Source organism: Andrena cerasifolii, chromosome 1 (assembly GCF_050908995.1).
Source record: "Andrena cerasifolii isolate SP2316 chromosome 1, iyAndCera1_principal, whole genome shotgun sequence".
NCBI lineage: Eukaryota > Metazoa > Arthropoda > Insecta > Hymenoptera > Andrenidae > Andrena > Andrena cerasifolii.
The window spans coordinates 21809676-21823430 of NC_135118.1; the positions used below are offsets into that span (position 1 = coordinate 21809676).

At 36.9% G+C, this 13755-nt stretch overlaps 1 protein-coding gene across 3 annotated transcripts in view; it reads right to left on the minus strand.

Annotated features, from left to right (window-relative positions):
- Positions 1 to 13755, minus strand: part of Lpcat (lysophosphatidylcholine acyltransferase) — a 38793-nt gene that overhangs the window by 22873 nt on the left and 2165 nt on the right. The gene's annotated exons all lie outside the window — the stretch shown is intronic.

A 13755-nucleotide genomic window follows, 5' to 3' on the forward strand; every position in this document is an offset into this window, starting at 1 on the left:
GCAGATACATAGAAAGCAGTGGGTTCGTTAGAATTCATCGCCAGTCTCACATCCGCGGCCAATTACTCGTTTAATAATATCGTTTACTGCGCTCGCTCGCGCCTCGAATTAGGCGATGTTCTTTTCTTTTCTTTTTTTTTTGCCGCCACTTTCATCGACCAGGTTGCGAGGGTACAAGCTTCGCTGCGTCTCTTGGCGACGAGTAGTCTATGATTAAAATCGGGGGTTGAAACGGGTGAAGGGTCTGTTTGAGAAGTTTCAGCTGAATTTCAGTCGAGGTTCAACGGGAGGCGCTGCTCTAAAAGTGTCGAAATTTCGATTTTCTTTCATTTCGTTCATCGAGCGTTCAAGCTTTTAAGAATACGTGTTTAAAAGGGTTTTTGGAAATTCGAGATATTCGTGAAGTTACAGGCAGCTGTGGCGAATGCGTGGGTATAGCACAGTCACTGAAATATTCTGAAAAGTTATTATCCGCTTCGATCGAAACTTTTTTTTATTTTGAAGATTACACTTCTGTGCAGTGGGGAGACGTCTAATATTTTAAAATTTTGTATTCTTTAAAGGCGTTGAAGGGACGAGAAACATAGAGAAAACGTGATTTCAGATTTCAAGTGTCATCTTGTCAAAAAATGTCGTTTTTCTAATTTTTAAAGTTACGCCCACTAGGGAATTTCGCGTCCTTTAATAATCTGACATTGCTCCTTATTTCAGACCAATGGTTTAGGTGCTACAAGTCCCACGGTTTTGGATGAATTTTTTTGAGCCTGCGCTTCGACGAACCCCCAGTGTCATTTGCAATGATTAATTAGAGAAAGATAAAATATATTTCTATAGTTCAAGACATTCTTAATACAATGCGAGAAGTCCCATTAAATTATCTGCGATACTTTTCGTTTAATTAATTCCTAAATATCATCTATTTTTATGGACTCTAGCACCGGAACATCCCCTTAATTCGAAAGATTCGGTGTTCGATTTAGAGAGATTCGTGCGATTCAATGACTCGATGAATATTCAATTTCTACGGGTAATCCGAAGGAAACGCGCTTCGCGCAAAATCTTTTAAGTACACCGACACCTTGAGCGACGCTGGAAAGTGGTAACACGGTGGATGTAGGTCGTCTACTCCAAATTACGTCGCCCCAAAAAATCGTACCTCGTATCGAAGAGATCGTGCGCGGGCGCTTTATCCTAGAACTGCTGAAGATGCTTCGCGACGGTTTTGTTAGTTGCTTGCTAACGGTGACTCAAGTGAATGGACCAAGTTCTTGCCGATAAGAGCAGCGATGCCTTGATCAGCGCGATCTTCGGCTCTTCGCGGACAATAAAGGGCGACGGCGGTTCATTTGAGGTGGCAGCTTATTTTGTGCGATAATCGATAGGCATCGATTGCTTTCGAAGGAAGAGTAGAGGGCGTTAACCTTCCGCTCCGATTGTTCACCTGACTTAATCCCCTTCCCACCAGCCTGCACATTTTATCTCGTATTAAAATCGCCACTGTTACACGTACAACAAGACATTGCTTTGTTGCGCACTAAATTCAATTTATGCCAGATCAAACGGGCAGGAGATGATTCCTCGTGCAAACGCAAAGGAGAAGAGGAGAATAAAATTTTTCCAGCTAGGGCTTGGGCTCCGAGGAAATCTATTTTGAAATTTTATTGGATACGCATGCGCTTGACTAATAATTAAGTATATTAGTTCTGCACATGTCTGTATCTAGTGTTCCTGATTTCTCGATATTTTTTGTTTCTCGAGAAATTAGAAATTAGATCGTATGTCTTGAGAATGCTCGAGAATTCTCGAGAAATTTAAGAAAATATTGGAAAAATTATATTTTTGGAATAATGTTGATAATATTTAGCAAAAACACAGGAAAACTTTAACTAAACGATTATTCCTGTCTAATTTATGCAAAATTTGTGTAAATGAAAATAGGTATTAAATATAATTGGTAAATTTATTTATTTAGTACAAAATTTGTACAAAGCGAAACATTACTTTTTGGTTTTAAAATTTATTTTTAAATAGCACAGTGCGTGAAATGTAGCATCAGCGAATCTATTTTTTTGTGGCAAAATCTGTTACTGTTATATTTTCACGTTTTATATATATCTATCTTGGCTGTTGAATGAAAAAATGCGTCTTTTGACCCTTTTGGAAGAAATTCTGGATCATGCAAAAATTTTATACGGGATATAATAGTCTTATCTCCTCTTTTCTATATTTCTTCTTTAATAGCCACAAGAAACTGATTAGGTACTTAATTCAGTATACAATTTTTCTAAATTTTTAAATAAGAATTTAAGAGCACCTTCAGCAGTTAATAATATCGAATCTTCTGTACTGTGATTTTTTATTGGAATTCATATAGGTTCTAATTTATTAATAAGATGTATTATAAATTGTAGATGCGTTTATACGTTCGCGATTAACTAGTAATACATTCATTTACGAAAATAAATGAGATTTATAATATTTTTCCTAGACTTAAGTTTCTCGAGAAATTATAGTATTTCTCGAGAAATAAGAAATAAGCAATTATAAAATTTCTCGAGAAATTCAGAAAGCATTCTCGAGAAGGAACACTATCTGTATCGCTTCTAAATTATTGTACTGTTGAATGCAAGAAGCTGCCAAAAGTCTGTTTCGAGAAAAGTAGAGGAAGCGCAGCATATTTGGAATACCGAAGTATCTGATAAACCACTAACGCTATCTAATTTTTATCACCGTAGATAATAGGGGCTAATGACCTGTTAATTAATGACATTTGTGGATGAACCGTCATTTTCACATTTTCAACTTAATCTGCAAAACTTTTTCAGCAAGTATTCGATCGTTCCGATCATGGCTAACACGTGTCACAACTTTAGTGTTTCGTTTCAGTTTTGCGATAGTTTCGAGAATACGAAGTGCGACATGAAATTGTTGGTCTCAATGCCACGTTGCTAATTCCGAATACCGAAGGTGACGGTAATTTGGAATATTCCAAAGCTTATCGATGCTTTTGTTTCACGCCTAACGGCTACCGCTGCGTCGATTTGAGCCAGAGCTGTCCATGTATAGTTACCTTAGATTATTCCTATATTGTGATTTTTGAGCCTGATTACATCATAAAAGAAAATAATTTTATTGTCCACACGTTTTTTTTTTAAGTTTATAAAGTGAAGGTAAATTCGAATATACCGGTATTCCAAATTACCTGCATCCTAACGAAATCGAGAGTTTGAAATATGAAGGTTTATTAGTTTCCCTATTATACTATGCAGTTTTATTTGTTCCCATCCTCTGCCGTAATTTTTTATTCGTCTTAAACAAACTGGTATTCCAAATTTACGGCACTTCCTCTATCTGCGAGCATAACGGAGTTAGATATTTTTTGTACATAGTGAAGTTGTTGTAAAACCGTCTACACTATTAAAACTGTGTATTAATCTAACGCACTTTGTTGGTGTAATAAAGACGTAGTATTATTATCGTTATTTAAAATTTTCATATGTCTCCTTTGTAGTTGTATTATTACAATCGGAAGCAGGTAGTAAATTAATCAGTGAAAAAAATGATATAGAAAAATGTTGCTTTTTAACGTAATATTTTCTTTATTTAATTTTTGAAAAAAAAAAAATAATAAAATATTGAAACAATATAGTCATAAAAATATTCATAGATCGTGTCGTGTACAGGTTGATGTATGTTTGGCTTACAAGGGAACATCCCGAACCTGAAAATTCAAAAAATTCTGAAACTTTGTGAATACGTAGGGAATTTCGTCCTGATGCAACGGAATTTTTGTTTGCCTCCAAATTCACTGTGAGGGTGTGTAATTGACCCCTGAAAGTCCTGTTATTTTCTGATTTCGTGTTATAACTTGTGAACTGTAAAATAATTCTTTTACCAAATGATAGATCTACTCAAAAGAAGTGACTTTTGTTTTGAAAGCTTTTCTCTATCTCTTACAGTTCCCGAGTTATAACACAAAATCAGAAAATAGCCGAATTTTCAAGGGTTAATTTCACCCCCTTCGAGTGAATTTGGGCAGCAAAAAAAAATTACGTTGTAACCAGGAGGAAGTCCCCTACATATTCGCAAAGTTTCAGAATTTTTGAATTTTCGGGATCTTCCCTTGTTAGGTACGAGTTAGTTGGTCATCATCGATACACAAAGTTTATCATAGCCCTGTCAATTTTAAAGATCCGGCAATGAAGTTCAGAGGGCATATGTAGAAAACAATAAGGAATCTAATTATGCGTCTTAAGCAAAAAGGGCTTGAGTATCCCGAGGCTCTTCTCGCAGCCAACAGTACAATTATATCAAATTAATAAATATGTGATTTAAAAAATTGTTTCTTTTGAAATTCCCCGGATTCGAAGGGTTAATCATGAAATCGCAAGGAATTTATAATTCCGTATGAAACGTTCGTTTTAATAAAAATGAACCAACTTTTAAAAGCATAATTGTCATCCCAATAAACGAAATTCATTATTTCGTAGGAATAGTAATACTTCAGTTTTCGCTCATCTGAAAGTTAATCGATAGTGGTTCAATTTACAAAAAAAAATAATAAAGAAATATCAGTGGGAACAGAAAAAGTGTACCTATAAAAAATGGATGTCGCGATGCGGGTTCATTGAACGGACCTTTCTCCCGTTCGCGACAAGAACGACTTTATTCGTCAGTGGGCCAAGGTTATAGGAAGGGAGAGGATTTAGGATGCTGGTGCCTGGTAGAGAGGAGTGAAGGAAAGAGACGTGGAAAGATGGAGGAGAGAGAGCAAAGAGGTGAAAGAGGAAAAAAGGAGAAACGAGTACCGTTCGTTCGCGTTCCGTTAGGCTCCATCACCTGTTAACTTCATTTTGCGGTGTGTATATACACGATACGCGCTAGTATTTACGTAACACGCGGACGCGGCTCTTTCAAGATCGGGGTCGCAGCCAAACCGATGCTTTCGATACTCCGGATTCCTAATAAGTGTCCCTTTACGTCTTCCAACGTAATTACCACCATTTTTTCCAAAGCAGCAAAGAAATAAGCTCTTTTAAAGAATCAATTTTACACACTCTGTGAATTATTTCTTCTGTATAAGTAGCACGAATTAAATTCAATGCTTCACCTGCTACGTATCCTTTAATTTGAATACCGAATATCAAAGTTATGAGATTTTTTTTCTACTCAAAATGAAACACCCACTGCAAGAATTAATTGGAGTGTTGTCGGCTGAGGGAGGTAATTAATATCGCAAAAGTTAATTGTTAATTATTCCGACTAAAGATTGCTTTCTTTTAGTTCCTTTTAATGGCGTAGAATAATATGTACATATGTATGTATTCAGAAACTTTCGAATATTTTCCAGATTCCAGTCGTTCTATTGAAAGAAATTCCTAACGCCTCTGCGAGATTTACATAGTCGATAGATTTTTTAATAAAATGGCACTATTAAGGTACGCGATTGAAGAATCTGGATTTCCCAGAAAAAGAGGTAGCTTTTTACGGAGACTTTGAAAGTAATTAGTTTTCTCCTCGTCTAGTGTTTCGCCCGTTCTCAGCAGTCTGGTCAGTCTTCAAACGGGTTTATGAATAATGCACGTGCTGTACATAAGTGACTTTGAAGATCGAGGTTATGACCGAATAATTCTTCTGATTCCTTATCTGTTATAGGAGGCGGCCAGCTTCGTTCCATTCTCTTTCTTTTCGTCTTCGGAATTGCATCATAATGATACACTATTTTTTGTTATTAATATTTAGCCGTGCATTAAGTGTTGCCATTCGAAATTTCATCCAAGACGCTCGTTGCGATTTTTCATATGAAATCTGCTTGTAGCAGCTCCATTAATTTGTCAGAAAAGCTACGTTTATTTGAAAGTAACGCTCGTCGAAGCACGTATATTAGCTGTGGTTGGAGTAATAAATAAAGAAATGCATGACTATCGTTCAAATTATCCATTTTGTGTTCTCATTAAAGGTACTTTCTATAATTCTATACAATCACGCGAGTGCTCAGTAGGGCTGAGACTGTTTGTCGAATTTTTCGATATTCGAATATTCGAATACTTCAGTTGCTCAATTATTTGGCGAGTATAATTCGAATATCCAAGTATTCGAATACCATTCGAATATTTAAGTATTCGAATACCATTAAAATATTTAAGTATTCGAATACCATTAAAATATTTAAGTATGCGAATACCATTTGAATATTTAAGTATTCGAATACCATTCGAATATTTAAGTATTCGAATATCGTTCGAATATTTAAGTATTCGAATATCGTTCGAATATTTAAGTATGCGAATACCATTCGAATATTTAAGTATTCGAATACCATTCGAATATTTAAATATGCGAATACCATTCGAATATTTAAGTATTCAAATACCTTTCAAATATTTAAGTATGCGAATACCATTCGAATCTTTAAGTATGCGAATACCATTTGAATATTTAAGTATTCGAATACCATTCGAATATTTAAGTATTCGAATATCATTAGAATATTTAAGTATGCGAATACCATTCGAATATTTAAATATGCGAATACCATTCGAATATTTAAGTATGCGAATACCATTCGGATATTTAAGTATTCGAATACCATTCGAATATTTAAGTATGCGAATACCATTCGGATATTTAAGTATTCGAATACCATTCGAATATTTAAGTATTCGAATGCCATTCGAATATTTAAGAATTCGAATACTGATGTATTCGAATAGTATGGTGTGAATTATAAATCGAGTTCTTTAGGTTCATTTCTCAGGGTGAAATCTTGTAAGCTAATTTTTTACCCATTTTAAGTATTCGAATAATAACATTCGAATACTGAAATATTCGAAGTTCATTCGCAGCATTCGAATACTTGTAAAATATTCGAATATTAAATTATTCGAATAATCCCAGCCCTAGTGCTCAGCCCTACTTTCGAGTTTGTTTGCAACAATGCATCTACAATTGCAGCGATCCTCCGTGACATCGACTTCTGGCAATTACTTCACATAAGTCATCGACTCCAAAATTATTGCATTTGGGTCAGTTGAAAGTAGCCTACAAAGCTACCTACTGTCTTTTACATGCCGCTTTCTTTTATTCGCGTTCTACTCATATTGGCGTCGAATGCAACCGCGTGTGAGCTTAAAAGTTCAACAGCGTCGGGATTGATCTGATAATCAATATCCCGCAGAGAAACTAGCTACGATTTCTACTTAGTTTCCTTTTTAACCCAAACGCTCAGTCCTGTGGCAAAACTCGTTCGTCATTGCACGGGCAGCAGCTCGCCGAAGAAGAGGCAGAGTCTCGTGCGTAAAGTGTAGAAAGTTCCTCGGAAAGACTTAACAGTGTGGAGCCTTTGATTTCAGCTTATTCGAAACGGCCGTTTTTACAGCATATTTCTTGCCCCGCGAACCCGAAGACAATGTGCGAGGTAAAAGTCCGCGTTTATTGGAGAAAGTGAACGGTGAACTGTTAGAGATATCGCACGCTGCGTACCCCTTAAGTACTAACATCTCGCTAAACCGATTCAGAAACTACGTACTTTAACCAGTCAGCATGACTTTCTACGCAAAGAAAACTACTCTGCTAGGCTCAAGACCGATTTTACTCAGTCATGATTATTTTCTAGGAGACACTTGTTTACACTGAAAATGTACATTTGATGAGAGGTGACTCCTCTTATGGATTTTCTACCGCTGATTTTGAAAATCAAGGTTAAATTTCTTTGTTATGGAACAGTTTTTAAGATATTGTGATTTTTAAAATTTGTTTACCTTTTCACGGAAAAAATAGAAACCGATAAAGAAACGTCCGGTTTCTCTTCGTATGCGTAAAGCTGATACTTTTACGCAAAAAATAACACCAACCAGAAGAAAATCGACTGAAAAATGACTAAGTTATTAGCGACTGAGTGAATAAATCCAAATCCCACATTTTGACAAGTGGCCGGCCACTTTCTTTTGAACCGCTTAACTAATTAAAGATCCCATTGTACATATTTGTTCATCATTTCAATGTCTTTTATTTGGTACCAAGAACGACCAAATCGGGCACATCTAGCTCCAGATATGGTTTTTAAAGTAGAGAGGTAAAAAAATTTTAAAAATCACAATATCTTAAAAACTGTTCCATAAAAAAAAATTTAACCTTGATTTTCGAATTCAGCGGGAGAAAATCCATAAGAACGGTCACCTCTCATCAAATGTACATTTTTAGTGTAAACTAGTGAAATCATTCGAATCCGTAGTGTCCTCGTTTTTTCGGATCGCACTCTTCTTGGCCCAGAGATTCGTAAAATGAACTTGAATCTGAAAAACAGGAAACATCTCCAATCCGGAGGATTAAAAAATTATGAAACTTCGGGGATATGTAGAGGATATATAGATATGTATTACGTATTTTTTTTTGCTACCCAAATTCACTCTAAGGGGGTGAAATTGACCTCTGAAAATCCGGCTGTTATTAGATTTTGTGTTATAACTTGCGAACTGTAAGAGATAGAAAAAAAGTTTTTTGACAAAAGTTACTTCTTTTAATTAGATCTATCATTTGGTAAACAAATTATTTTACAGTTCACGAGTTATAACACAAAATCAGAAAATAACCGGATTTCCAGAGGTTAATTTCACCCCCTTCGAGTGAATTTGAGCAGCAAATAAAAATTGCGTTGTAATCAGAAGGAAACCCCCTACATATTCACAAAGTTTCAAATTTTTTTAAATTCTCGGGTCCGGGATCTTCCCTTGTCAGATACACATCGTGAACTCAACTGTCGAACGGTAACGTAATTATTATAAGAAACAGCGATCCGTTGAAATGAACGCGACCGAATCAGGTCGGCGACGTTGCAGGCGCATTCGCGGTCAGCAATCCATTACGAGATGTTTCGACGAAATACGCGCGAGTGGGTCGCGCGAAGCGCTTGTTAAAAATCGTGATTAGTATTCCAGAAGAGTGGGCGGCGAGTACGTAAGTTTTCGCCCGCGTACTTACAATGAACCCGTCAATGCCGCGCAGGATATCAACAAGATCTAAGGCCGTTCATTGAGCATCGGCGATGGTACGTGTCGCGTGTATCATAGATGGCAAAGCTCGCCAACGGATGGAGTCACGAATTTAATTTCGCCCGTATAACGTTACGACACGAATTAATGAACTTGGAGCTGTTTCGGCTGACCGTCAGGAATCGTGTCAAGGCTCTTCAGGACGAGGAAGCAGCGCGGCACACGTGACTTAAGCCTGAGAATTCTCAAAGACACGTACGCCGACAACGAGCGCTCTACGAAGCCTCTTATAACACTTCCCTGCGATTTTTCATTTTGCGAATCAAGTGCCTAACGCGTGACCATTTTCCACGAAGGTAATTCTTATTACCACAGATTTATTCGCGAGGATTACTCGCGAGAGTAACTAAGGAGGACAACTTCTACGAATACCTAATAGCTTTCATTTTTAGCGCTGCATAAAAGCAACTTTCAAAGTGCAGCGTCCCATTTAGGAAGCTCCAAGTTACAATGTCTCTTCAGCTGATAGTTTGTTTGCAAATGTACTTGGCACTTCCTTCCGAAGGAGGTACTACGTCAACTAGCGATAGATGGGGTTGCCGGCAAAGGAGTGCACGAGTGGAGCGATGAGCAGAGGTGAAATATTTAAGGAGATATAAGATGTATAATGTACATCTTAAAAATAGAAATAAATTTAAGAAGATATCTTTAAATGGCGTACACATGCTCGATACGTTCTATCTTTGACCTTTTATAGGTCACTACTTATTGTATTTCGATGGTGCGACCAATATTTTCAAGTATAATTTTCTTTCGAGTATAATTTCTGTTATAAAAAAATTTTGGCATTGTTTTTTGTACCCCCGCTCGTTCTTTGTGAAGAATGTGCTCCGCGAAGTGGGTTCTTTGCGCGCTTATGACCCACATTTCGCCGAGGCAAAAGACTTGCTCCTCTCGCAGTAAAAATCGGCGAGAACTGTTTTTCTAGGCTTTTCGCATCGCTCGTTTCCCAGGCACTAGGCCAGTTCTACGCTACTGATAAAGAACCATAAGCAGGCACAATAATGATAAAGGTATAATAATGAATGAAAATAATGGATTTTTTATGTATCTATACGAAATTACTACAATTCTGTAAATGTTACAGGTAGTTTGAGTTTGATACCAGTTCACAGCCGTTATAAATATCAGGACACCAGCTGCGACTGCACAAAATGTCATATTTGGCATTTATGCTTTCTATGGCTTTTAATTTAAAACACGAAATAAAGTGCAAGTTGTCAGAGTTCTCCGATAAATTTGCAAGGTTTGTCGGGATGATTTCACACAGCGTGGGAATAATTCCATCAGGAATGCTATCGAAACTAAATGCTTGGAAATGTAGCGACGTGAAGTGGGAAATTTGCAAGTAAAATTTCACGTAAAATTGCGTGCAAAAACAAATCGTCGCATCACTGCACGAACATCCTGCTTCTGTTTCGAAAAATTCAAACGTACGATGGGCACTGATTTTCCTGAATACATTTCGACTGGCAGAATTTGGCACAACAAAATTATCTCATCTTATCGGCAATTACAATAATCACTTATCGTCTGCTATCAGACGTTACTCGTTCTACTTAGGAGCAGTGCCGTGTTACGCACACGCGACAAAAATGTCTTTTCAACAGAAAAGAAGCTCGCCCTAGGAAGCGTGTAGTTGTGAAAATGTATAAGAGGTGCAACGTGAACGCCACCCAACACGCTATCGCGAGATTTTCTCGTAATAGTTAAAGAGATTTTCTTTCCAACGGAAACGATAGTTGAAGGCTTCGAAATTCAATATTGCTTAGATACGTGTTAACACTTCATTCTCTATTGGTGTAATACCACACTGTTGTAAACCATTTAAATCCTCCTGTTACCTATCTATTCATTTATGGTTTTTAGATGTTACTTTCAAGCTTCCATTCCAATTTATTGCGATCCTATAGTTATAGAAAACAGTGGAGGCAGTGGCGCACCCAGAGGGGGCCAAGGGGAGTCCCCCAAAGAAAAAGGAAAAAGAAGATTACTGTAACCACGAGAGAAGTGATTCGAGAGCTTTGTAAAAAGAAAAGAAAGCTGGATTTTATTCTTGAAATTTTTAGAATTACCTAATGAATTATATTCTATTAAAAATATTACCCCTTCAACTCGGCAACCCCCAAAATTAAATTCTGAGTGCACCGCAGGGTGGAGCTATAGTTATAACCACAAATATTCTTTCTTTCCCCTTGAAAACGATTTTTTCCATTATAAACGTTAATAAGACGATATTCAAACTTTTATAGTACCTCATCGATTATTGCATTATTGCACTAATCCTCAGTGAAAATTTACAGCAAGCTTGCTGCACCCTTTAAAATGGATCTTAACGAATGTTACACAATCATTATAAATAGGATTCAATTATCGTATCACGTAATATTCTCACTCCTCTACAGTGTTTTCACGCAAAGCACGTGGAATCCTCTACAATACTGATTTGTAAACACCAAGCATAGGTATGTATCTTGCGACTTTAATCGCCTGGACTACACGTCCCAATTGTTATGATTTCAGAACACCTGTTTACAGCTGGAATTACCACTGACTGATGTATCGAGCCGGTGAGACAAACTTCTATTGTAATTTCAGCTTTTCTTATGCTACTATCGGGTTCCTGTTACATAATACCACCGCAACGGTGACACGAAGAGCAACGAAAGGTCGCACGTACCTATTAGGGTAAAGGCAGGTAACATGGAACATCTGATTTTAAGAGTTTGTCAAAAGTAGGGGAATTTGTTTTTTTTTTAATAAAACTGACGTGAGGGGATGAAGGAACTAACGCAGAATCATATTTACATAGCCACGTGTAAAATAATCCAATTGTTTTGCAATTATAGTAAAAGAACTGAAAAGAGTGAAAATCGGGCCTTCGATAAAATGGGTCCTAATATGGAACACCTAGGAAATTTGTAAAGAAAACTCAAAAACCTTTACTTTATGATATAATTTATCATTAAATATGTGTGTTCGTTTTACTAAAAATGAAGATATATCTACTTCATTTTACTTGATTTTACTAAAAATGAAGATTTATTAAAGGTACAAATAAATAAATATACATCAATTTTGGGAATTTATTCTTGCTTTCTGCGTCTCCTACGCGTTGGGCACGTGAATAATACGTCGGAAGCCCTACATGCTTCGTGTGCCCACTGAGAGCAGCGAATACATTGGGTCTACTTTTCATTTTCTTTATTTCTATAATTACCATCGCGAAATAAGCATCGTCATTATCAACTTCATCTATGTTACTCGGTATGTTCCATATTACGTACACACATGTTCCGACAAGAGATTAAGAATTATACTAAGAAGAAGAAGGTAAATTAACTGGTAAACTATTGTTGACTAATCAAGAACACACATATTTAATGATAAATTATATCAAAATAATACTTTGTAACATAGCTTCGCTGCAATATTTAACTGTTTGACGAACGTTTCAGAAACTTTTACACCCCACGAAAAATATAAACATTTCTCTTTCAATAATAAATGACCGAGTGATGCTCAATTGTCAGTATCATCGTCTATTGTGTCTGGGGATCTGGTATACACGGTTGCCTGAAGAGTTCGTTATTTCTTTATCGAGATTTTACGAAGTTCCATATTACCTGCCGTTCCATATTACCTGCCTTTACCCAACCCCACGCGGACGTCGGGTTTATCGAAATTTGTGTTGGCTGGGAACGATTACTTTTTCTTGTTAATTTCTTCACCACGCAGGGGCCGAAGCTGCCCTGAATCCGGCGTGGCCAGTTCACTTCAAACGGAGAAAGTTCGAGCGGAGCGCGCGACCGGATAGTTGAAAAGAAAATTAACTTGCTACGACGAATAGGAATTTATCATCGGCGTCGTCCGATTCCAGGCGTCGTGTTAAGTGCGCAGCCTTCGCCGAGTAAATTCACCACGAACCGCGAGCATTAAGTTTATAAGTCGAGAACTGGAATTTTATTAAAATAAAATAAAATCGTCCTTTATTTTTGTCACTTTTCCATGCGAAGTTCGCGCGCGCGAGGCATTTCATTTGCGAAACGCAGGAAAATGTGCGATTTTAATAGACAAGGAGATTTACACGTGGATCATTTTGAAATTTCCATGCAGGTGTATCGTGACTTGATGCAATTCTGATTACTGTGAGCATTAGATGTAACGGTAGTTAGGAAGATCAGATGGTGCCGTTAAAATTGCAGTAAATGGGCTACGATTTTCTTCCTGTATTTGATTAGTCCTAGAAGATTGCAAATTTGGAACGACAGTGATTTACGCGCCCTAAATCACTAGGGAAGCAAAAGAAGTCGTAATAGTTGTAGCCAGTCAGTTTTATATTTGTAGCATAGAGAATATAACGAAACGGAGAAATTCGCGAAGAAGAAATAAATTTTATATTCACGTGTCTCATATAAACTAAAAACACATTCAAGTCGATTAATATCATCAGTGACAGTATCAAGAGAAATTTTATTTAACGATTTAATGACGCGTTGAAGAATAGTTATAAAGTTGCTGTATATGAAATTTCCTTTCTCCCAGACTGAATTGGTATTTAATTATCAATTACACACAATATACGTGGCTCCAATTACCAAATACACAAGCTTCTTATAGGTACTATGCGCGAATTAGCTTTCGAGACAGATTCCAGGTGCGTCACTTAATGCTTCCTCATTTATGACACGATTGCCGAGTTGTT